Source organism: Haemaphysalis longicornis, unplaced genomic scaffold, assembly GCF_048455015.1.
Source record: "Haemaphysalis longicornis isolate Haplotype H1 unplaced genomic scaffold, Haemaphysalis longicornis Haplotype H1 scaffold_5, whole genome shotgun sequence".
Taxonomy (NCBI): Eukaryota; Metazoa; Arthropoda; class Arachnida; order Ixodida; family Ixodidae; genus Haemaphysalis; species Haemaphysalis longicornis.
In genome coordinates this window covers 84025794-84052063 of record NW_027526385.1, presented here as the reverse complement: position 1 = coordinate 84052063, position 26270 = coordinate 84025794, and the positions used below count along the sequence as shown (strand labels likewise).

Below are 26270 nucleotides of genomic sequence, written 5' to 3'. Positions count from 1 at the left end.
TTCACGAAGCTGGTTTGCCGCGGGTGATAGCGCGCCCTAATGCGGTCCACTTTTAGTGAGGTTTAAATGGCTTGGGACGAAATGATCGTGCACTGCCGGTCATCGAGAACTTTCAGCGGCAAGTTCGGAAATATATGTGAACTACCGCAGCCGTGTCTCCGACTAAGGGAGAGCGACCGCCACCTGTGGTGTTTCACCAGCCTTGCACCACTAGTTCAAGCAGCACCATTTTTTTAGATTTGGCTTGGTTCTACTAAATTTCCTCAAGCTTAGCACACTTCCCTCCTCTCCTCTTTCCTAGATGTTTCGAGGATATGCCCATTCTACATTTTGATCAGTTCTTAAAAAATTTTTAAATTTCGTATTTCTGCATGTTCATTTTTTTATTCCGTCGGCCACTTATCTTCCATGACGTGATATTAACGAATATATGTGTTAGTTCGGCGAGGTAAATATTTTTGGAAATGTAGGTAGGTTCACGATTGAAGTATTTATGCTAGTGTTTATTAGTATTTCTCTGGTATTTACGGGGCTCTCTTAATTCAGCATAAGGTAATTCGTTGAGATGTTTACCATTCAAACTTTTTTATTTTGTACAAATATTTTTGTAAGATTTTTATTATTTTATTGCTTCTATTTTTGGGGTTTTGCAACATTCTATTCAACAAATTATTCCTTTTTACTGCAATATAATACGTTGATGCGTTATCGTTGCAAGTATTGCCTTTATGGTAAATGCAGCACAATACGCTGCCAGTGTTGTGGATATATATTATAATGCCCCACGTTAGAAAAATAAACACCGTACCACCCTGCGTGATATTTGCTGAAACCGCAGAGCTGTGGGATTTGTTTACAATTACTCCGTTTAACTTGGGCCTTTTTTGATGCACCATATGACAGTTGTCTTAATCGCTGTCATACAACTTGTCTCGGAAATATTCGTGTAAAACAAGTTACCACCATTTTCTGTAACCATGCGTCCAGCATAGATGGGCATGTGTTAAAAAAAGAGTAATTCTGTAGCATTTCAAACTCCATAATGAACCTATTACGACAAGTAAATCAAACTTGGTGTAATGGTACCGCAGTCTTAGCGGCTAATTGTGACCTAAATATTTTTATACTTCTCACAACACAACAGCCAGAGCCGCTTGCTGTAATCATATTCTCTGTGTAAATAGCATGCTTCACTGCCTGGAGAGGCAATCTGGCAAAGCCAGCTTACAAAGACCCATCTTACACAAATTTTTAACAATCGGCTCTAATTCAGAATTTAACGCTTCTCTACGAAGACATGTTTTAAAGAAAATATCAGCCGTCACCTATCCAGATCCGAAGGCATTAGGAGCTTGACATGGCTTTTATATTTATATATAATCTGAACCGTTTTTTCGGGGCGGAAAAAACTGCTCTCGGTGGAGCATAGAACAATACAAGATGAAACTTTTGTAAAACTCAGCCCTGAAAAAGCACCGCTGTTAAATAACTCTGGTTATCCGGGACAGGGGTGCAGAGGATGCTTGTCCAATCCTGTGAAACGGTAAACAATTTCATTGGGAAATCCATGTCAGAACATATTGCCAAACCGCGCTTCCCGAAACCCTTAAAGGACAAGCTTGTCGTTTCGTCCGAATTTCCTTTGGCCAAAACTTTAGATTTCCCCGCCGTTGTTGTGTATGTTCTCGAGCCCGCTGCCGTAGTCGTGTTTTCTTGGCAGATCGACTTCATTGGAGTGGACCAATAGCGGCGTAATCATGCCGCAGGTGGGGTTAAACTGGCGAGAAATGGCAGTGCACAGGGCACAAACTGCTGTGTTCCTTCTCCGGAGTGAGGGAATACATGGGATTGGCTGTTTTAGGTCGGGATGTTGCACGCCATTTGTGGTAGAGGGTATTTCCACGCCGCCAGCTGCGTTCGAGCAGAGCTTTCCGTCCGCCAGGTATCCGCCAGTGAGGCAATGAGGCTGCCTTTTGGAGTATTATGCCCACGCAACATTGACGGCGCCGCGAGTGAGCCAATACAACCATCGTTTGAAAAAAAGGACGGTCGTTACCCGTGTCGCCAAAAAAGCCAAATACTGTCAACAACATACCCAACAAACAAAACGGCCGTCACTTTATATTGGGTCCCTATCATTAAGCAACGTTCACTTCCTGGAGGAAGAAGCTTACTCCTTGCTAAGTGCCGGTTGCAAATGGGTATTCTACTCCTCGGATACCTCTAAAGTTCTTCCCTCATGTTGCAGGTCGGAAACAAAATCTTCCACATTGTACCGACCCGAGGAAATTAGCCAAACATTTCACTGGCAAGTACTTCCTTTAAACGTTCTTTTTTGCTTGGCCCAACTTGGTACGAATGTGACCATGTACAACTTGTATACTCGTGTCTGTCTTATCACTCCGCATCACAGCAGCCGGATGGAAATTTCCCATAAGCCGTCAGCGAATCTGCATTAGCCAACAGCAGTTCACGTACAATGTCAGCGTCGAGTTTTGCAAAAAACGCAACATGACTCTACTATCCCAGCGACATCTCTCTGGCGAGGAGAAGCTTTTATTGACACAACAAAAGGACAAGAGCTTCTGGGTTGTTCCGTCAGGGAGGTAAGATTCAGTGTTCAATGTAATAATGATGTGATTGTTCCTGTCCTTCTATTATTTCCCTTCTAGGGTAGCTTCCTGCACAGCTACAAGCAGATAGGACAGGACGAGATTTCCCTTTCTAAGTGAGAGGAGTTCAAAAAATCACGTACAATAGGCGGCAAACGCAAGCCTAAACGTTTATGCACACTCAAGGATAAATGCCAGCCAGGCCCGGAAGGGACCAAGGGAAGTACAATTACCTAGCTGAAAACGTAGAAATAGGCGATAAAACCGGAAACACTAAATGGAGCGTTTCAGTAAGGACCAACATCAGCCGGGTAAATATAGGAAACCTAAGCAGAAGGTAAAAAAAACACATAAATTTGTTGCATAGGATCATAACTATGCGTGGCGGAATAAAACTGGATAAGGTGGCAGAAGTACACATAAAACTTGAAAGAAACACATAACCATATATATATATATATTTGTGGAGATTCTCCTGTGAGACTTAAAAGCCCCTTTTTATACGCTATTATGTGCAGAGCTGGCGGAAGAGGACAGGAGGAGGTTTTTTCTAGTTTTTAAAAAAGGAAAAGCTTTTATAAAGTGCATGAAAGACTTCAGAACCACTATGTGTCAAAGGCGCAATATCACATAGAAGGTGACGGTTAGGGGTTAATCTGCCTCTAGACAGTAGTAAATTGAATGATAAAATTTTGGAAACTGTAAATAGGTATAAAAGAGAGAATAATGACTTCAATACCTAAGGGTAAATGGTCTTACTTAGGGTAAAAATGCTCATGCGGTATAGTTGAATAGATACACTGATAATAATGGCTCCTTTGTGCTAGACCCATGTCAAGAAAACGGGATTACATCAGAAACACCGAAAGAAAATGGCACCCTAATAACATTGCAAAGCTGTAAAAGACAATCCAACATAGTGTTATCTGATATTCAGGACTGTAGGGGCTCCGGAAAATTAAGACAGCTAGAATCGAAACAGACAATCTAGGAAGTGACTGAAAAAATCTTACTTTGCCACTGAATTTGGTGAGGCAATCAGTCTCAACTCTGCTATATGCATGCAGAGTCAGTCAAATTGATTTTAATAATGGAGCATTTAGTAGTGTTGGTTATATTACGGAATACAAAATAAATCGGTTGTCAGGCGAAATTTTTATGCACGACGAAAAAATGAGCGTGAGTTAAACATAGATGAGATATTCAAGCATCACACCCTATGAAAAGAGAACATTGAGCCGAGGGGCTAGCGTAATAGGCAGGCTTCATCGTTTTTTCAGCGTATACCGGGAGATACATTCAACTACTTCTGGTAGGAAGCCGACAGAGACCTCAGGTGTGCTTTTAGCACTGAAATCTCCAAAATGGGGTTGCTGAGTGGCACGAGTGCTGGCGCAGTGCCACACCAGTGTAACGTCAAATCAAGCTGTATGATTCGTAGAGCGGCAAATAGACATCGGGGCAGGAAAGAATACGATACCATCCGTCTTCTGCAGGCCTTGTTCTTTTGAGTTTGACATACACAGTGCCCTACATTACACTAACCAAGACATATACGGACTACAAGCTTTTATCTATAAAGGAACGAAGCAAGCCTCGGTATCCCCATGAGGGCGTCCACTGACAGGTTCGTATGGCTCTGAACAACGCGACAGATGCACTCATAGAGCGCCATCTCTCCAGTCAGAGAGCCCTGCTTCCAACGAGAAAAAGTGGCCAGAAACTGCTTAATCAAACCAAATCGACTTCCCCAGATTTCAAGACGCAAAGAACCTTTCTGAGCGGGGACGGCACCATATCACATCCAACCCATTGCCAAATAACGTGCACCCCATCCACCCCTCCGGTCGGCGTGAAGCTTCACCCAAAGCCTTAAAAAGGAAGTGCGCCCCCCTCCAGAACATGGTCTACACGAATGCAGCCGTAATCCGTGTTAGAAGAGCAAATACAATGGCAGGCACCACAAAAACACAGCTGCTGGTCAGTGCCACCCCAATAATCGCCTCGAGCAAAGAACAGGATGAGCTAGCTGTGGCACTGGCCCTTACGCCGTCAAGTGTCATGGCGAAGGTAACTGACAGCAAGGGGGCCGCAGCCGTGGGTCGAGTTGGGAAGCACCAGCGCACACCTCCAACTCTCAAATACCGCCATTAAAACAAACTTGCCTATGATAATGCCGGAGAACTTGCCGACCAGGCCTCGGAAGGCGTGGACAAACCTACACCACTTGTATAGTACGAACACATGCCACAACATTATAAGCAAGCTTAATAGGCGGACTATCCCACTACCTCACCCGAACCTGACGACCTCTCAAGAAACAAGTCTCAGACTTCGACACACACGCTCCAGCATCCAATCAACCTAATCCGAACTTTTCCCACCCAATACCCACCAGAATGCAAATAGCCATCCCCCAGTTAGACTCAGACGTATTGTATACAGTATAGGATAATCAAGCAACTACCACGTCTTCCCCACTCCCCTAAATTCTCTAAACCGGTTGGACACACTGCTGTCCAGCCCCTGCCTTTCGAAAATGTCCTGCTCACCGATAAAGCAGCAGTTGCTAAGACAGCGTATAGATTTATGTGAGAACCATTCCGGCAGGAACATCATAAATAATCGCTACAAATGTTTTCTTTCCACAAATGTTTCCGCACCACCACTGAGGGGGGGGGAGGGTAGTGAAAAGAAGTATACTGGACTGTGAATAAAGGAAGAGGAAAAGGCTTTGTATTGAATAACCAGGCAGTTTTTCTGGCATTCACAATCGCCTACATGCTTCTCAAATATGGGCTGGAGATAAGGAAAGAATAAACCCAAGAAGGAGCTGTCCAGGAAAGAAAACCTATCGTAGGCATACGCGAACATGGACGTAAAGAGATTTTTTCTCGTGTTTTCAGCTTGGACCGCATCCTAATACAGAAATTAGGTCAATATTTTTTCAAATAGGAGATCAAAGCCTTTAGAACTTCGTGCTGGTTTGCGCAACACGTTCATAGCCCAAAACTGAATCTCTGGCATTATTCTTCCTTGCTGTAGACGTTCGACATCTCAAAAAAACTTTGACATTGGAGCTATGTAGGCCGTAGATTATATTATATATGGAACCCACGAGAAACGTACAAAATTAACGAAAAGAGCGACGCAGCATTTGTGAAGCGTAGAATTCTACTGCCATATAAACATAAAGCTGTGCAGGGAATTTGATAAGATCTACAGGTTAGCAGGCCTCACCTTTCCGATTGTAGAACTCCCAATAAAATAAAACGTGCGGTCACGAATAAAAGGAAGTGATACAAATGGAAGCCATTTCAAATTGGACGTTCATAATAAATGAGCCAGCGTTTCATCAAAGGTGGACGTGGGCTGGGTTTTGTTTGAAATTCTTAAGCTTCAATTCAAGCTTGTTTTGAGAAGAGTGAAGGAACAGTAACTCCACGTAAGCGTCCACGTGTAGTGTTTAGATACCTGTACATAAAAGGCATAGATTATCTATGGATAGGAAAACTTGAAAGCAAATGATGAGTTAATGTAATAATTCAAAAAGAGGCAAAGCATACAGAAACCAATAAATCGACGAAGATATCAAATCAAGAACGTCGTTATAGTTAAGGGGCACAGAAAAATTCATGATTCTTTTTACGATAACTGCAATGGCACGGCTTTACGTTCCGAAAAAAAAGAGCATTGTGGTTCGTAAAGATGAACCAAAGGGGCGTGGGTGGCTTAGGCAAAAGGAAATATACACTATGCAGCAGGTTGTATTAAAAGATGGTTGTATCTATATCGATGTTCATATGCAAAAAAATACTCGGCTTCCTGACGCCCTAGACACTAGCATTAAAGAAAAAGTAATGTACGATGCTGTAGATTATAAGTAAAAAAGATTGCGGTGCCGTCGGGGAGGGGGGGGGGGAACTGCGGAGAGGACAATATACCCTACCGTACATACCAGTTGTAAACGACGAAATCTCTTCTTACCTCGACACTGAGAGCAATGAAAAATTGAGTAGTGCAAGCTAAATACATTATATTTTTGGATGAGCCCTCGTTTGGAGGCATACTATTGTGAATGAATGGATGAATGAAATATTGAATGAATCATTTATCAATCAAAGAATCGATCAATGAACCATTGGATCAATCAATCAATCATTACTTCCCTCAATCGGTCAAATAATGAGCAATCAATCCAACCATAAATCAATAAATCATTGAAGTACAGCCTCACACATTTTTAATATTATAGCGGGAGCGATGACCAAACAGCATGTGATCGCCTTATCAAGGTGTTCAGCCGCGAAATAGTCGAGAGTACACGCACGCGCATATGGCGATGTGCTCTATGAGTGTCGTCTGCTGCGGTGTTTCCTTGAGAGTGGCACAGTACCCTGGCACTGCTTCTGAAGGATTTTGTGCCACACGCTGCTTAGCTACCTCTGGCAATAGCGAAACGGACTTGCAAGATAACAAAAACCGGGGGTGTGTTGCCCTAAGATCAACTGCGGAGCAGACGAAACTCCAACAAGAGATAATTTCATGCGCGTACGCGCACCCTCGCCTTTCCGGAGAACACCGTGATAAGGCGATGACATGTCGATGGGCTGTCGCTCCCGCTATATTATTAAAAATTTGGGGAGCTGTACCTGTCACGGGTGCAAGTGCCTTTGTTTCTTCAGTGAGAAAGCCCTAAAATGTGTTTTGTGAAAAAAAAACCGCTCGTTGTGCTGTACTGGCCACTGCAGTGAAGAGTAAATAGATAAATGAGACACACACGTCCCTCGACTGGATTTGAAGCCAGGTCTGCACAGCAGTAGACCAGGGGTGTACTAAGTATGTTATATCTGTTTTTTTTTGCTTTCTTAGAAAATGTTATGGCACATGACATGTCACTGCATCGATCCAATACCCGTCGACCCTTGTTTTGTTAATATAGGGTGTTTCAAACTTTCTAAGGAACAATGAATAATGAAGTGCAGGCAACAACTCAGGGGCTTAATCATCTGCACAAAGCCCTCCCGTGTATACTTTATGTCTTGAATGTAGTTTTCCATGACATGGCAGGTGTTACCGTCCACATTCCGCGCAGGCATCTCATATTCTATGTGCTATGTAGTTTGAACAAAAAAGGACCTATTTGTTTGGTTCACCTGCGTTCTTTTCACCGTCCTCAAAACGTCATTTCCAGTACCTGTACCAAATACCGACATATGCATTGGCACCGAAAATACACATCGAAGAAGCCCAACCCCCCCCTCAAAAACTTCGTTCCCAGTACCTGTACCAAATAACGACCAATGCATTGGCACCGAAAACAAACATCGACGTGCTCCTCATTCTTGTCAAAACGTCGTTCCCGGTACCTGTACCAAATTGCTACTTATGCATTGGCTCCGGAAAACAAACATCGTTGTCCTTCTTGTACACACGCTTCCCGGAAACATTTTTCAGATAGTGAAGAGAAAAATGACGTTTCAGAAGGACAAGAGATACAATGACATCTCGAAAATCTTCCTTACACACTACCTAAAATATCGCTTGATGACAAAAACAACGTCAAGTAGAACTTTTTGCAGCAGCATTTCAGCTACTGTGCGTAAGTTTGTTGCTGCAAAAAACAAAACCTTGTGACAACTTGTGAAAATAAAAGAAAGAGCAAAAAATGTTAAAACCACTACTTTTTTCCCAGCTTGAAGACCAATTGAAAACTACAAGTAGTTTGTGCATTCTTTGTGCATCTGACCGTTTAACCAAGAACACATGTAGCACGCATTGTATTTTAATAAACACAGATTGCAAGGTTTGCGTGGTGAACCAAAAAAATTGCGTCTTCTCCACGTCCTTCTTTTGTACCCCACCTTATCTGTCTCGTGGCATCACTTCTCTGTTTCTCCAGATACGTCACCAGAGGAACTATCAGATATTTTGTAGGTAATTCTGTGCAATCACCGCTGGTTACGAAAGCAAAGCAATGGTTGTTATCTTTTTTGTGACAGACAAACTTGCCGGATTGGCAGGAATGGGGACCTTCGTGGGAAACACAAAACTATTCATTTCAAGCGTACACACAATAATGTCGAAATGTACATGTAGTGCTACATGTGAACACGCTGAGTCATGAGTAGGTTAGGTGCAAACCAGCGGTGCCAAACTGTGATTGAAGGGGAGCTTTAGTGTTTGCCAATCTCCTAGCTGTTTCACTTCGCGGTTTAACGCAAAGTAATATGAGAGCAGGGAGAATAGTATACACAGTAAAGCAGAACGTAGGATGGTTGATGCAAGCTGTGCGAAAAACAAGGACACAAACGCGATGACAGCGATGCAAAATACAATGTTGCAGCCATTAATGTATTAATCAATGTGCCCAAGAAACTTTTTGCTGTCATCTGTGTGCTTGCGCGTTACTTTTTAATACCCATCGCTCAACCAGTGTTGTGATTTTTAACTTAAGTTGTGTATGACCATAGTTGTCAATATAAAGCCATAGAAGAAAAAGTGAACGCGAGTGATAGGGTCATCGTTATTTGTAGCGCATGCCCCTGACGTAAAAAGAACAGGGAGCTGTAATTTACTAATGCTCTGTATTCTGCCTCACCTTGCATCGCAAGCTAACTGGTGCATCATTATCAGAGGTTTGAAGCGCAACTTTAAGGAGTAATGAAGGAAAGGATTCGACGTCCTTGGTCCCTGAGCCCCTGTATGTCCCTAAAAACACGTCTGGTCAAGGTCAGCAGTTTTAAATAGCGGGGTAAGCAACTATAATGTGGCTTAGGGGCTTTTTCGCTAGGTATTACATCTCCTCAAAGGAGCCCTGAAATTGCCATGAGTTCGAGAAACGGAGAGGTTAAGCTACGAAAAACATCGGGCCGAATATTAGTTGTTTTACTAATCTAATGTTGCTGATAGAAAAATTGCCGACCTGGCCTTTTTAATTTCGTTTGTAAACGATGATGCCGGCTCTGAAGACCTGCTGGAACCATCAGACGGCCATCTAGATGAGCACTGGTTGTCACATTGATGAGAAAATAAATGAATGGTTTTTGTCAGTAAAGAACTTACTAAATTATATTGCTGGAAAGTGTGCATTGATTTTTCAAGAGCGTGATCGCTGTATGTAGGAGTATTGCTTGTCTATGTCCTGGACGTAGGGCCGGTAAAGCAGGTGCCATGTGGAGTTCAGAACTGATTGTTGAAAACTTGTCTGCCAGTTATAATACTTTTTTTATTATTATATATCCACAAATCAATTTCATGCAGGCACTTGTCAGCACAACGCATGTTGTTGACATCCAGTAATTAGAACCGGGGGGTCGCAAAGCACCCCAGCCAGAAATTACTGCTGCATGCCTTTACCCTGTAGGGTTGATGATTCAGTTTGGTTGTTTTAGACAATTGGTTTGCATTTTCTGCTGGAAGTAGACCTCAAATAACTGCTCGTGTTTGTGTTTTTTTTTCAGAGGTATAGTGACGTATGCGGCTTCCTGTGCGAGCGGCATTTTCCAGGCAGACGCTGGCTGCTTACAGGTGCACAACGCAGTTTGCACAAGTAAGTATTGGCTGAAATGGAATGCTAATACTCACCGTACAAGAAAATTTGTGAAAAAAATGGGTTAACTTACTGAATGTAGCAAAAAATACTCTTCCATAAGGCTTAGGTTCATTCTCTTCCTTAGAACTAGCCACACATAGACACACCCACACACACACGCACACGCACACGAACTCCCACACGCGCCCGTGCACTTGCACGGGCGCACTTGCACGCACGCGCACACGCGCAAATACACACACACTCACACACACACATACACACACTATTTGTGTGTGTCTGTCTGAATGGCCCCGCGGGATCTCATATGACGACGGCCGAAACATAAGCTTTTTAAATGTTCCGTTCCGCAATCACTGATGTCAGCAGGACGGCAGCGGGCTATGTCAAGATCCGAGTTGAGCAGGTGCCTCAAAAATTTGAACTAAATGTGGAGAAATGCCTACTGCTGCCCCTTTATGCGTATGTATATCATGCTTAGCTGTTAGCTTGTTAGCATAAATTTTCTTGTGAGGAGGTATACCATATGCCTGCGCCACGCGTTAAGTTCCATTCGAAGAACGCAGATCAGTGCACGCGCAGACTACGCAGGTATTTGCTGCTCCTTTCAAAAAGGGGGCGAAAGTAATGAGGGCGCACTGCCACTCCTATGTGAACGAACGGCGCGGTTTAGTTCCATATTTTCCACAATTACCAGACTGCTAGTGAAGATGTTATCATTTAAGTTGTCTTTAAGTAAAGAGTTGGCCAGTGCAATTATCAAAAGTTGAAAGCAATGCCTCTTCCTTGAACGTAACCTTCAAACAAACTGTCATCAACACGAACGGTAATAAAACTCAAATAGCCCAGAACGTGTGACAGCCATGTATAAGAGATGAATAATAAGTAGGAAGGTAACAAAACCTCTGTAGTTATGGTCTTCTCTTTCAAATTCTTGTTACTGTACAATTCCCGACGACGGCTTCGCCAAAAATTTACATTCAATTCTATAGCATATTGTACCTGTCCCTTGTTTCCGTCCAAGTATTAACAGTGCAAGTCTCCATCGAGCTGTAGCTTTTCCCGTGGTATGTTTTTTACTCCTTGGTAGCCTTTCGGTTCAACGGATGGTTCACCCCTTGATTCGCACTGGCATTAGGTAATGCACCCAAAGCCATTTATGTTGCTCAATTTGAAAGAAAATGCCTGCCCCTAAGCAGTGAGCTACTATATATTCCTGCTCCGTGCACTGGAGTTAGTTTTCTAAATCACCCTGCTCTTTTTTTCTCTTGCCCTTACTACTACCATATTTCTTTCCATGTCTGGCTGGGACGACCGAAATTTTCTTTCAACAGTGTTATAGTGAGACTCCACGTTTGTGGTTCGTAACCGAATCGGCGCTATGGCAAACTCTTTATAAACCCGCATTTGTAATATTAAGGTAGGATTAATCTTGAAAAATACCGAATTTTTAATCGAATGCGGGCACCGTTTGCTGATCTTGTGCCAAATATGTTTCAGTGACTAGGAAGCTTCGAAAATAAATTGCCCGATATTGTTATAACCATCGACATGCTCAAGCAGTAATTTCGGAAATAGATTAATTTGGCGTGTTTGTTTGATATCACTTTGAATTATTGCTTGTTCGTTTAAAGGCCAACTGCAACGAAATTTTCGGCTCCTTAAGTGCACTCTTTTCGGGTAGTATTACCTTCAAAGTTGCTACGTGCAAAATTTAGAGGCCCGAATATGTGTCGCTGCATAGTGGACGACGATAAAAAACGCTCTTTTAAAGCCGAAACTGTAAAAAAAGGTCGGCCATTACGGACGGCAGGAAGTGAAGTTACACACAGGAATCGACTGGTCGCCGGAGGCGGATTCCCCAACGGCTGCCTTTGAGAAGACGGCGTGCATTCGATGTGTTTCGACTTGTCTGTTTCAAACATTTGAACCATGCGCGAAAATGGGTTTGAAAGTTTGTGCAAACTCTATTGCTTCGCTGTGAGCTGCTGAGTCGCGCTATACTGGTCCGATAAATCGAAAACACAGCCATCGCGCGACGTCGTGGCGAGCTGGGAGCTAGGATATAAGTACACAAAAGGCAGTGTTGAGGGCTAGATTGGCGCCGGCCCAGCTAATATGCCCTGTGCCGATCGAATCATCGTGTGTTTGTGAGAGAAAAGAAAAACAAGCTACCGCGGGAGGAAGACATCGAAACATTCCGTCTAGTGTGCAAGAAGGTGGTATCAGCACACGTTATCAAAGTTTAAATCCAGAATTTAATGATTTGGGTTTACACCGGCCGTTTTCTCGTGTTAGCAGGGTGCCCGCGCCAAGTATGAGAATTATGATGTCATTCAGTGACGAAAGCACTGCAGTGTCTTCGCTCGTCGTGAACCAGTGACCTTGCCCGAGACACAATGCTCCGGAATGCGCCCCCCTTTTTATGTGTTTTTTAACTGGTGAGAGAAATCTTGGAAACAGACGCCAGTATTAATTTGTTTTTTGACAAAGTTGTTTGAACGGAATCGGTTCCGTGCAGTGCGCCGTGTACTGTACTTGTTCGCACTCCTACCGACGCAACAACAGTGACAACAGCGTATCGCCAATCTCCTCGCGTCAGCGTATTCGCGCTCTCAAAGAGTACACCGGCCAGTCGTGCAGTGGGCTGCACAGCTATCTGCCGTACTCGTTCACGACCCGACCGGCCACGACAACAGCGTATACCCATTCTACGCATTGCGCACTCGTAGAGAGGCTCGGCCGTGATCTTGCAAGGCACCGCACAGCACAGTAACCATTCGCGCACCGACGAACCGAGCGGCCGCGACAACAGTGTATCGTCTCTCGTCGGCCGTTCTACGTATTACGCACTCGTAGCGACGGCCGGCAGCGAGCTTCAGTGCCCCGCAGAGCTGCCATAGTCGTTCGCGCGCCGACGCACCGACCAGCCACGCCAGCAGCATATACAGCAATCCCTCGTTATAACGAAATCACTTCACTCGAAATATCGCTTTATTCGAAATCTCTTGCGGTCCCAACACAAACACGTGCATTTTAGGCCGCTTTACTAGAAGCGCACAAACAGCTTGACTCGCTTAGAGCGAAAAAGCGAGCGTGAGCGTTGCCAAGCGCCGGCGACCCAGTGGTGAGTCAGGCTGTCCGAGCCGGCATGCTCGATTCGCGCCATGCGACTTAAGACAAACAGTCGAATTACGTGGTAGTGTCACTGAATTTTATTCCTAGACGCTGGTCAATGGCGTTGACCGGACGGTGCGTGAACACTGACACTCGAACTGCAGAATTAGAAGTGTCGTCGGCAAAGGCGAACCGGAAACTTGTTTTGAAAACTTTCCGCTACATAACTAAGGGAAAAATTGCCCTGTGCTCAAGCAAATTCTCTTGTGCAAAACCTGTCAGTTTTGAGTATTGCGTTGCGTACCCACCACTGTCTTATGTATACACGGTTCAACGCAAAGTTGTACATGGTTGGAAAAGCGCTTTTTGTAACACAAGGGGCAAACGTAGAGCGAAAGAAAACCAGCGAACTACCGATACCAACTAGCCCAACAACATGCCTTATTGAATCAACGCAAAGGAACGGCAAGCGGTTTCATAACTCGCCTTGTACTAGCCACGTGAAGATCGACCACCTCACGGCGATCTCTTTGGAATTTTTCCCGGCAAACGCAACCGCAATGCTGCAACCGATGGATCATGACATCATTAAAACTACCCAGGAGCTACACGTACCGCAAGGCTCTTTTGAGGCGCATACTCACAGCATGTGACGCAGACAAGAAATACAACGTTGATTTGCTTGGTGCGATACATTTGATAAACATTTCATGGAAAAAACTTGCACCTTCGAAGGTAGCCAACTGCTATGCGCACACAGGCTTTTCTGGCGCCCCTGTCAGCGAGTTTGACAATGACTAGCTTAATGAGGACTGGACTTGCAGCGATTTTGCACGAGGCTGTTCATAAAATTGCTGGCCTAGAGGTATAAGGTGATATCGAGACGTTTGCGCTGGCTGAGGCTACGCCTCCCGTGGTCGCCCCGACGTCGGATGTGGAGGTAATTGACATTGTTGTTGGTGGCCCAGACGAGAACGAAGAGCCGGTGGACGAGGAGCCCACTATGGTGCAGCCGCGGGAGTGCTTACGCCTACTACGAAATCAAGTTTAATGCATGGGCTTTGACCGCAGCCTCATGCTATTCATTGTCAAATGGGAGCAGTGTTTACTTGTACCCGGTAAGAACTCTAAACAGCCGAAGGTCACAGCCGTCATAGCATGTGTATAAAGTTTTACTTCGCTGTATACATTGTGTTCTGATTCCTCGCAGTTGTGGCGTAATTAAAGCTCAATTATTTAAATTTTATCGTGTGGTTTCTTATATCGAACTACCGCTTATAACGAAAATTTTCGCAGTACCGCTGACTTCGTTATTACGAAGGATTACTGTATATCCTCAAATAGGCCGTAAACGTGTTTCGCGTGCTCGTCGAGTCGACAGAGAGCCTACTGCCGCCGTCGCGACCTCGAAATCGGTCGTTATACTACTGCCGTTCTAGCTCGCCGACGGTGTATTGCCTCGCGTAGAGCGGGCCCGGCACTTTTAGAATTCTCTCTTTATGTCTCGGATACCCAGAACTTCTTCAGCCTCTCGCATTGCGAAAACGAGTGAAAGCAATTATCCATGCAAGAGGCGCGCATTACACTGCACACTCGCGTGAGGCCACACGTATAAGGGCTACTGAGTAGAGGCGACGGCCGCGCGGCAGTCCTGACTGGCACGTCACAGCCGCACGTTCGCCGCAGTGGTGACAAGTTGCGACGACTCCCGGCTAGGTGCTGCGTCGGCTGAAGTGGGCTGCTTTTGAACAGTTTTATTCAAATAACTGTGTGTTTGTGGAGTTTAACACTGGGACACAAGAGACTTTGGTGGTGCATACCACACGTTGAAACAGAATTCGGGGCAAGTAAATTTTTGTTGCAAATGGCCTTTACGTCTCACATCTAAGCTTTGCGAGAGGTCACGAAGTAGTTTAAAGATGATTCTACGGGATATTAAAAAAGGACAATGACATCAGAATATTTTAAATGGCCGACATATTCCCAATTGTTTCGAAATTTTGATCACTTTAATTTGTTTTCGCAAACTCCAATCAACCACGCTGGTAACAATTTCAGAGCTATTGTGTCTTCCTGTCCTATCCCTGTTCGGGTAGGGTAATGTGTGTTCTTATGAAGAGCTAAGGTTTCCATATCACCGTACAATGCTACATTGGGCTTCCCTTATTCCTTGAATTTTCAATGCTCTCACCAACAAGGCAGCAGGCCCTGAGTGAAATGCCTTTTCCGAATCTCTAAACGGCCTATACATATTAATAGCACAGCAAATTTTTCAAGTGCTCAGTTTAATACATAAATGTTTTTATTGTTCAGAATACCTTTCTAAGCCTGCTTGGTATTCCACTGAGCAAGCTTGAAATTTGGGCTTGTTGCTTCAACCCACAGCGCGGAAAAAGACACTCAAAAGGACAATAAGGGACGTACACAGCACTGCAGATTTCCGGTATAATGCCAATGATCTCCCAGTATTATAATCTTGATCCGGTTCCTTCGACTATCGGATACCTTTCTTGTGGCTCAGCCAAATAGCAATACTTTTATTCACGATTTCTACAAAACAGAGTAGGCTGATGGGCTTGTGATTTTTGAGCCCGTTCAAAACATTTCTCCTAATTATGAAAATTTATTTTGTGTTTTGCATGTCTTCAGCAACTATGCAAAATTCTACATGACAGCAATTATGCGTTTGATAGTAGTGTTTATTGAGTACATTTTAAAACAATTTGGTGGAAATTGATGATGGTAGATTAAGTACTGATTAGTGTGAAAAAATAGGGGTAGGAAAAAAGAACAATTAACATATATAAAGCTAGATAAGCGTTAATTAGAAACGGTACAATATCATGAGGGGGGGTTCTAAAAGTGGATATTTATAGAAATGTATTCATCGCAAGTACGCCAGGCTGTCACCTTGTAAGCAGACAAGCATACAAACCATCCAGAGACATTGTTGCTGCTGTGACCAACGCTATTACAATTACACTGGAAAAAAAATGCTATTTTATGCCTGTTCTGCATAACAATTTAGATGAATGAGGGAAGAAATGCCCCCTAATGCGTAAAGGCTCATAAAACATGAGCAGTATGAAAAGGCCTGACGGGCGGTTAGTGTCACCGCTTCTGGAGGTTTTTTTGTGCCCTTGATTTGAACTTTTGAAAATGTCTTTTTGTGCAAATGTTGGGGATGAATAAATGTTGAGAATTGTATATGTGTAGACTTCCGCAATGCCTGGAATGATGAGAAGGCATGTGATACTAGTTGAGCACTAAAACCGTTACGAACATCAATGTTTTATAAATGCAAGGAATGGTAGCTGAACTTTAAATATGAAGACGAAGCAATTATTTATTTCCCATGGTAGAATAAATTCAATAGGTCTTTGTTAAGTAAACTTTTCTAATGCTTAAACATTGTATGTTCCTGCTTGTATGCATTGCGACGACGTTTGTGGCAGCGGACGGGAGCAATTCAAAAGAGAATGGTTTATTATAATTGTAGCGCTTCGTTCGGTTTTTGAAATATCGTGTGAAGTCGGAGTTTAGGTCGCACCAGGTTCTGGTGTGTTTGAAGGGGGCATAGAGAAAAATTATAGGTTTGCTTTATTCGATAGATTTGGTGTTTTATAGTATCCCAGTGCTTCTCCAGCAGCAATGGACGGTTTATTAAGTGAGAAATTATTCAAATAAAGTGAAATTTTGTTTATTAGGACAAATATTGTGTTTAATGATGTCTGCCATGATGTGACAGGTATGGGTATTCAACCGAAATACTGTATTGTTCCGTCTGCAGCGGACTGCGGAACCTTGTTTGCCGTCTGTCCTCCTTGATAGCGCCGCCATACTGTTCCGCACCCCTGTCCGCATTTTCTTTGTTTCCGACCGTATTTCTATCGGGCTTGTTTGCGTTACGGAGGTAGTAATTGTTCAGAGAAACATGCAGGATCTTCGACAAACAGGCTCACGTAAGAAAATGTCGCTTACGCCAGTCGGCCAGTGTTGCGTGAGACAACGTCAACGCGTGGCACTGCTGAGCAGCTATAAGAAACAAAGTCCGCGCAGTATCAACACCAGTACGCACTGGTAGCTCTATATTTACGTCTACTTTTGTAACTTCAATTTTTTACACCGCCATCCTGACAACTATACAATGAATATGCATTACGCTTAAAAAGAAATGTCTCATTCCGCAAGCTTAAAAGCTATCATTACTTTGCGTTTGCTTTTGTCGGCCTTACCCTGATCACACGGGTATGCATATTGCGTCATATGGTTCTATGTGGGAAAGCAGCTAACCTTTTTTCTTATTTATGTAGCTTATTAAAACAAAGTTTACGTTAAAAGTGGTGCAAGTAGGAATTTAACAAAGCAGTTTCTGTAATAAAACAAACTTGTGTTTTGTCTGCACGGCCCCTTGTACATAAAATGTCTGTGAACGTCAGCCGGAATGACTAGCGCAAAAAAACGGTTTGAATTGTGTTTGTTGTTCAACGGCAAATTTTCGACGCCGAAGAACATAGATGAAATAAATTCGTCATCTTGCTCCAGACAAGATTGATTAGAGGCCGCACCGTAAAAGCGGTCAATAATTTATTGAATATTCATTTCAGCTTGTACGCACTGGCATTCATTTCGCATCGCTTTAAATATAGAAGTAATTTAGCTGCATCTGAATTGGCACAATTGTATCTTGGTTTGATAGGCGGGAATAAAAGCACTACTAATATACAATTATATTATTGTCGTATTCCCCAGTAGCGGAAGAATATGGCAAAAGGTTGAATAACTATGCCTGTTTATCTGTCAACCTGATGCTATGCAAAACACCGACTTTATTTTCTATTACAGGTGACAACGTTAAGGACACTTCAAGGACTGCAGGTAACACGATTAAACGGTCTCTCCTATTCATCATCTATCACAGCCGTGTATTAGGTAATTAGGTGAAATTTATGTGAAGCCAGCGTTTTTATATTATGGCAGCATACTGTAGATCACCTGCCGGAGAGATAACCTTGTAATCCTTTGAGGAACAAGTCAAGTTGCTTCAAACGATAGTTTGTGATACACGCTTTAAATTATTGTACCACCGTTTTTAGGAAGACAAATCGTTTGGTAATAGGAATATCTAGCGTTTTCCCAGACTGCAAAGAACATGAAATCTGTTGGTTGACCGGACAACACGACTGATCTTCGGCGTGCTCTACCGTATTGTCACGAAGCCAAAGACGAAGCAGTTGTCTTCAAGGAAAAAAGTTAATTGGAGATAACTTGTACGCCCCTAACAACTGAAAGAATACACAGGCGGCGAAGCAGCTGTTGAGAAAGTGACGTGTCCAGGTGAGCGCCAGCGAGTAGAATACCGAGGCTTCTGCTCTGCGGGAATTTATCTTTGGGCGCGAGCCTTTCTAGAACCGTCCAATTACATCCAGAACACTGTTGATCAAAGAAGATTATTGTAGGCTTTTGACGTTTCTTCGAAACGCTCTTCCTATCAAAGCAGATTACACATGCGGAATAAAAATAAAGAAGGAACAAGTGCTTCACATGGCACACAGATAACCCAGACCAGCGCACCTGAGTGGTAGAAACAAAACGTAAACAAACAAACCCAGTGCAAGGTTCACGGAAATATGGATACATAATACCAACACTGATGGGTAAATGATTAAATGTTTGTCCCCTACCCGACGCTGCTGCATGTCTTTCATGGCTGAGGTTTTTCAGTTCGTCAGCGTTTGCTGGCTCACTCTACAAAAAATTTTACCCTCAGCGAGAGTTCCTATAAAAGTAAACATTTTAATTCAAGCAGTCTATCAACATTTAGCGACCGAAGATAAGGCTTCCCCCAGACTGCATATAGTATTTTCTCTCATGCATGACCCCTGAAGTTTTTATGTTGGTCTTTGAAATGGTCATGAGCGTACAGGGAACTCCTACTTTGCCGGTGTTTGAGGCATACAAAAGCTAGTCTAATTTGTAAAAGGAACAAATTCCCGTCTTCATTTCAGGTTCTTCAAACGAGTACACTCGCCTGAGATTATTTTTCGTTTAAACCGACAAACCCATTTGTCAATATCGATTCTGTTGAGTGAATACAGAACAAAGAGAATCCTACGTATCAACTGTTATAACCTGGAACACATGTCAAACTTTTGTCCTTTATCCACTGAGTGCACAGACCGTGGTAGACCGAACGCTGAATGTGAATAATGTGACTAAACGATGTTTTTTCTCGCCTGCAAAAGAACAACACACCTTGCTGTCAGAAACGTGTGTCCTAGCAGGCTGCCGAAAAAGGATGAAAAGGATTCGCAGAAGGAGGGCACCGAAATTCAGATAAGACATCCGGTTGAACAGCCTAACGACGGTTTATTTATAGCTGCTACAATCTGAATTTTCTGTGTCTGGATGACTTGCTCAGGCGTTGGGCTGTGCCAAATTATGTCCCTCTAAGTACCCGAGAGATAAAATTGCAGGATGAATAGCAGGAGATTCATTTCTGGCTCCACTCGGTTGAAATAATGCTTTCGTAACCGAGAGGTCAAATTGTGCAGAATACAGAAGCTTAGGCACGTGACTAGAGGACTCCATATGACTGCTCCAGTTGAGACGCGACCGTAACTGCAGACTTTTTCATATAGTAGAGGGGCAGCATAGTAGTGAAGGAGAGTGATACGAATTCATGTTCACTCGAATGGACGGAAACAGAAACCGAATGATGAGGAAACCCAGGCAGCCCGGTGTCGCAAAGAACCCCGCCTCAAGGTGGCCCGCTTTTGAACTGATACCCATGAACCGAGGTTTGTCGTCCCTCGGTTAACTGCGTTCGATGAAGTCGTGACCAGCAAGTGATACATACCTCAAGGCAACGATAGAGAAAGAAGTGGCTTACGGGCTGGGATCGACCGGATGAGAGGATCACAACAGGAATGCTCATCTGACCATCATTTAGGTTTGTGTTGGTTTTTCCGCGTATCCCCTGCATGTCTGCGCAAGGACTTTTTTAGCGGGAAGGACGATGTTAAAGAAAGACGAAGAGGACGAGCACGGCACACTATCACCATCTTTACCTCGAGGAGAAAGAAGTGGCATTAACGGCTTTTGAGCAGTGGCATGGTTCCCGGATACAGTTCCTGAGCTTGGTGTATAGTGAGACGCCGAGTTTCTGGGTAGCTGAGAGACCGCTGATCTGGATGTGTGTTCCTAAAGAGATTGGTCAGCCGAAAGCGGCAGCACAGGGTGTGCGTGAAAGTAGTCTCACTACTGTAGACTGATCGGGTGAGAACGGTACCTGTGGAGAGTTTTGCAGAGTCTAAGGTCACGGACGTCGCCAGAATTCAGACTTTAAATAGTGTGGGAGGTTATTCGTAAGGGCGTATTGCATCTGCGGCGATGTATCAATTCGGAGTATGATCAGGTGAGTGGTTGAGCTCAGATGCAGTGGCTTTAAGGCAGTGTATCAAACCCCTTCCCTGGATAATTGCGTCCGCTAGCAAAAACCAAAGAAGGGTGCGAGACAACAGTTATTTATATTTTAGCAGGGTGGCCGGCCCGTGAGTTTTCACGTGTGCCGAGATTGTTGAGGTGAATAAATTCACAACGGAGATGCTCAACCACGTTTTGAACTATATAGGTTTACTGCACAAACAAAAAGACTACCGGGCCACGCCCGACACAAGAAGAGAAAGAAAAAAATTCCCTCGCACTTCCTTGAGGGGGAGAGTGTGTAAGTGCGAATGCACGGTTGTTGATTGCGCGATTACGGTGGATATCGTGATCTTGGAGTGGAGAGGAGGCGCCCAACACCCAGAGTCACTGAGCGGAGAGAGCAGGAGGAGAGTAGCTCCCGCTGTTACGGCGAGGGCTACACGAGCGCCCTCACGCGTCGGAATGCAGAGCGCCCGCTACGCGAGCGAGAGCTCTCCCGCCCGAAGTGGAGAGGAGGCGCCCAACACCCGCAGTCACTGAGCGGACAGAGGAGGAGGAGAGTAGCGCGCGCCCATCTCCCCCCGTTGCTAGGGAAGACGAGGAGGAAGACGAGGAGCGCGCGCACCCGCAGCTGTTGCTATGCGGACGACGGCGCGGACGATTCAGGCTCGCTTAAGAAGTGCATTCGCACTTAAAACCTTCACACTGCCATCGGCCTCCTGCGTGCAGGCACTAATCGGCCATCCACTAAGGGCACGCGCGCGCTGAGAGGCTAGTGCTCAGCGCTAACTACGTAGTAACACAACAAAAGAAACCCAAATACACAGGGTGGCCACTATGACGGCACTCGATCCACCGTGGCCTACGCCTTAACCTTCGACCTCGAACTTATAATTCAGACAGCAGCACGGGACACGCGAAACACTCTAGAGGCAAACACTTGTTACACCTCAGTAACGCAACTACAAAAAAAATACTACAACACGCGAAACACTCTATGGGACAAACATCGTGAACCCCCGACAACAGCACTCACTGTACGAAACATCTAACAGATCTGCAAGCTGTACACGACACTCGAAATGTCCTCAAAATCATTACGCTCACCAACAACACTTCTACAAACAAGACACCAAAAAAGACCAACTCTCAGCTCGTTAGCTACAAGTGACGCTAGAAAAAAAACCCGGAAGGATGCGGATATCTTAATCCGAGGCAACAAACAAAATACGGAGGGAGGGGCGTTGTGAAAGAAAGTCTCTACGAGGCAAGAAGAACACGCCGGTTCACCGACAGAAAGTCACGACGAGGTGGAGCCGACCTTGCCGGGCAGCCGCTTACGTGTTTCGGGGCTCCGGGGCGCAGAAGGTGGTCGGCCATGGGACTCGTGGCGGCGGGCGAACTCGAGCGTTGAGCCGAGGCGGGGACCGTTCCGTCGCGAGCCTACCGATGTACTTACGCTAAAGCGCGTCACCCCCGGACCCTTCCCCGCGTAGCACGTTCACGAATCTCCAGCCGACTGCCTCAAGCGACCACTTGTGTCCGCTTAAATAACGTCCGCCGGCCATCCCGTAGACCCACTCCGAAGTCTTCCCCATTGTTCCTCTGTTCCCCCTCTCGGGGCCCTCCGCAACTTGCCACGATCGTACGCGCGCGTCGGAGCTAGCTATCATGACGTCACCCTCCGCACCTGCGAGCTGGAATGCGGCAGCTCGCATTGTCCTCGGAGCTGGCAGGGCGAAACAAAGAACGTGAGCACAAAGCCGAAGAAGGGACCCCGGATTCATCAGCCAGGCGCAAAATGGCCCAACCCCGTCCAGGAGGCCGTCATGTCGATCGCCCGGATAGAGAAAATGGAGGGCCTGGCCTGCAGTTTGTGACAGGCAGTGAGAGAATTAGGTAACGATATAAAGGGTACCATCTGGTATTGATATGGTGTTGAGGGCATATATACATTGATGCGGGGGCGTACCACTTTTGCAACATTTCAGGGTCGTGGAGTGGAGAGTGTGTTTGTTTATAAAGACTGTGACAAATCGGCGTATTTAGGGAAGTGATGCGAGGAATTGGAGAAGAGTGGGGCTCAGGAGACAGGTATTTTTGTCCTTAATATGCAACCATTGGCTGCGCTGGGGAGGAAGAGAGCTGCAATTGGGGTTGGCAAAGGGAAGCAGTGCAGATACGTGAAGGGCCCACCTGTGCAGCCGTACGCGGTACCTAATTTCCTATTGAACGCTCGCAACTGTCGGGCAATCATTCAATGCGAACGACCGAAAGATAATTTAACTGCGTTTCGCCCAGGTGACGCGCTCGATGCTGGACTGCGCGAATTATGGTCGGCTTGTCGCGGGTGAAGTGCCCTGGAAACGGGAGATGTGGGTCAGCATCTCCACCACATCTAGCTGTATCTCTTGTCGTTTTCATATTCCGGACACACATGACGATTTTTAGTGCCTGGCGCCTCAGGGTCCACGATGTCATCTGTGCCGGGTCGTTGAGCCTCCACAATATAAAATACGCATACTTGGGGGGATTATCCAAGAAGAATTTTTTTATTCGTTGTACCGAACAAGTAAAAAGAAAATAGTTGATCACATAATACGGTTATTCAGCAATGAGAAAAAGAAAAGAGGGGAAGTAAAACAAGGTAGCAGTCAAATTGATCCGAACAGTTTTAGCACGGCAGGTAAGCCACCTCTGCAAGGTTTCAGTGGACGGCAAGGCAGACATTTCTGAGCTAGCTGACAGCTACTGTGTGCCCTCAAAAACAAAAGCACCGAAAGAAAAAATTAGAGCCCTGGGCGTCGCAGGCTTTCCATCAGAAGCCATCTGTGGTTGCTGTTGTTCATCGTTTAATTTCGTATACCCATGTTGGGGACTGACCAGAAATCGGAACATCTGAGATGCTATTGCATGCGACCTATATAAAACGTATAAAGAACAAATAAACAAAAAAGCGACACACCCAAAAAGAAAAAAACAAAGCGCACCAAAAAATACACAGAGAAAAAAAGCAAAACACAAGTAGGCAGAAGACAAACACAAGTTTGTCAGAACAATACACAATAAAAACAATGGCAAATTAGCGCCCCGCACTTCCTACATATTTCCCGTTGAGTAAACTGCAACGAGTATTATACGAATTCCGGGCCACGAGACAATGTGTAGGAGCGAATTTCAGTTGAGTAAAGTCATTGTGTGATCCTGGATTTAGTATGTAAGCCCATCATGAATCTTGATCAGAAAAGAATTATTCTACCTAACAGGGCATTTATAGACTTCATTAAAACAAGCTGGTGACAAGTTCGTGCAGTATGAGAAAAAAAATCGTGCGTGAATCCGGCAACGACCCATGGAAGAATGATAGGAAAAGCACTCAATGAGCGCTTGTCCCATCGTCCTTCCGGCTGTCCTTATCTGAGTCACGCTGTAGTTTTTCATCCTTTGTAGACCTGTGTTTTACTTGGTTTCTACAAATGGCGGAATATCTTTTCCTGGTGACAAGCACCCCGTCTCCTATTAAACTTCGCAGGCCATATTCAGTTGGGTAATAGGCGAAGTTAAAAAAGGGACGGGGTGCTTGTCACAAAAAAAACATACCACCATATGTGGAAATCAGCTAAAATACAAAAGGCCAGCAAAAGCTCAAAAATTAGGCACGATTCTGCCAAAGATGCGCGGAAGAGTGACGGGACGAGCTCTCAATGATTGCCTGTCCCATCGTTCTTCCGTGTGCTGTTGTCTCAGTGGCACCCGAAGTTTTCATCATAATGCACAAACTTGCCCAACAGCTTGTTTTAATGAAGTCTATAAATGCACCAGTCGGTACAATCATTCTTGTAATACAAGCGGCATGACGGGCTTACACAAGCTTGGGTAACACAGACTTTACCCAACTGAAATTCGATCTACATATAATTACGTAGCAAAAGACGACGCAGCTGTCTTGAAGAAAAAAATTACACCATCTTCCCGTCGGGAACCATGAGGAGGATGCGAAGCATCATAGGGGTTCTGTGTATGTTCCATTGTGTTGCCGTTATGTTGTTTCATTTATCGGAGCACGAATGGGAACGTAGTGTGAACCCCCATGTAGCGCCAGAGAAATGTAGAGAAATGTAGAAACAGCGAAGAGACCGACACCGGCGTTACCTCATCAAACACCTCCTGATTCTCGTCTTTTTTTATTGTGTGCTCACGCTCCTACCCCGCTGTCTGCCCTCTCCGTCCTCTGCTCTGTTTGAACTGCACGGCGCGTGGCGCTTCACGCCACAGCTTTCCCACGGGAAACTCAACATCCTCCTCTAAAGATTTCAGTTTGTCGTTTCCGTTGACGTTCAGCTTCGAGTGCTTTCTTTGTATCAGTAGCTTCTTGACGTAGTTTGAATGAGTCAAGGACATCAGGCGCGTTCGTAGCACTTGCTCCTGTTCCTATTTTGTAGCGCAGTGGGAAGAGCGCCACGTACCTCCTGTTGCTGCCAGAGAGTCGTGGGATCGAAACCGGGCGCCGCTAGCTATTTCTTTTTTTATAGTGTAGGGGGAGAGGAGCGGATGCCGGACGACGGAAGGTCAACTAAGAGATGCTTTAGATCTAAAAGGCAAGTTTATTGGAGCGACCTTGTGCTCCGATAACAACTCAAAGGATACACAGGCGGCAAAGCAGCGGTCAACAAAGTGACGTGCCTAGACTTGTGTCGGCGACTAGAATGCCACGGCATCTGCTAAGTGGGAATTTATCACTCGGCGCGAAGGTTTCTGGAATAGTCGAATTGTATCCAGAACACTGTACATCAACAAAGATTATTCTAGGCTGTTCACATTCGTTCGGAACGCTCTGCCTATCAGAAGAGATAACACATGCGGCACAGAAAGAAAGAACGGAACACGCTCCTCCCTTGGCACAGAGACAACAGCGATAACACAGGCCGCCGCAGCCGGGTGGCAAAAGCAAACCACAAATAAATAAACCCAATGCATAATTCGTAGCATTACCCCCCTCTAACAGTGCATTGACCCGATGCTAACACAAGTGACAGTCCGAACAAATAAAAAACAGAAGTCCGTCATCGTGCGTAGAAAGGTTTTCAGTGAACCACGTGGGCGACTTCCGGCAGCGTGCGGGGGCGTGATGTTCCAGAATCACCATCGGGGATCACCTAGTAGGTAAGGCAGCCAAGACGTTGTAGAATCCGGTAGGGTCCAAAATACCGTCGTAGAAGTTTATCACTGAGTCCGCGTCGTCGGGTGGAAGCCCAAACCCACACACAATCCCCTGGGCGGTACGCGGCGTCTCGGCGTCGGAGGTTGTAGCGTCTCGCATCCACCAGCTGCTGGTCCTTTGTGCGAACTCGAGCGAGCTGGCGGGCCTATTCCGCGCGCTGACGGTATCCTTGGACGTCGGCGTTCAGGTCGTCTTCTTTCACGTTGGGAAGCATGGCGTCAAGAATCGTAATCATCTGTCTTTCGTCGACAAGCTCGAACTGCGTAATCTGTGTGGTTTCCTGAAAAGCCGTTTTGTACGCAAACGTGACATACGGTAGGACTTCGTCTCAAGTCTT

At 45.1% G+C, this 26270-nt stretch overlaps 1 long non-coding RNA gene across 1 annotated transcript; it reads left to right on the top strand.

Moving 5' to 3' along the window:
• Positions 1–2420: 2420 nt before the first annotated feature.
• LOC144139311 (uncharacterized) lies at positions 2421–18247 on the top strand. The gene is made up of 3 exons (XR_013316142.1): positions 2421–2606; positions 10076–10164; positions 18130–18247. It is a non-coding gene; the product is annotated as an uncharacterized LOC144139311 (long non-coding RNA).
• Positions 18248–26270: the final 8023 nt, after the last annotated feature.